The sequence below is a fragment of the Ascaphus truei genome, chromosome 2 (genome assembly GCF_040206685.1).
Source record: "Ascaphus truei isolate aAscTru1 chromosome 2, aAscTru1.hap1, whole genome shotgun sequence".
Lineage (NCBI taxonomy): Eukaryota > Metazoa > Chordata > Amphibia > Anura > Ascaphidae > Ascaphus > Ascaphus truei.
Window position 1 is genome coordinate 239,462,816 of NC_134484.1, and position 360 is coordinate 239,463,175.

The 360-nt window shown below is 38.6% G+C and overlaps 1 non-coding gene across 1 annotated transcript; it reads left to right on the forward strand.

Annotated features, from left to right (window-relative positions):
• Window positions 1-73, forward strand: TRNAT-CGU (transfer RNA threonine (anticodon CGU)). The gene has a single exon. It is a non-coding gene; the product is annotated as a tRNA-Thr (tRNA).
• The last annotated feature ends 287 nt before the right edge of the window (window positions 74-360 follow it).

Consider the following 360-nt stretch of genomic DNA (forward strand, 5'->3'; position numbering starts at 1 on the left):
GGCTTCATAGCTCAGGGGTTAGAGCACTGGTCTCGTAAACCAGGGGTCGGGAGTTCAAATCTCCCTGAGGCCTTTGTTATTTTGATTAAGATCATAAAGATTAGGTTATTTTTGCAATATCCGCTGGACAATCTGTCATTTTCCAAACAAAATTTTCCATTGAAGACAATGACGAATCTTGGTTAAAAATGCCATAATTGTCTGCCTAAGCAGATATAGATCAAGCCACTAACTTACCAAACATGTATTCAACACTTACAATTAAGCTTAGCTCACTTTTGCATCTTTATACAATAATTGCTCTTCAAACCCATTCACCCTTAAGGAACTAACTTTAGACAGCCCTGCTGCTTAGACCCT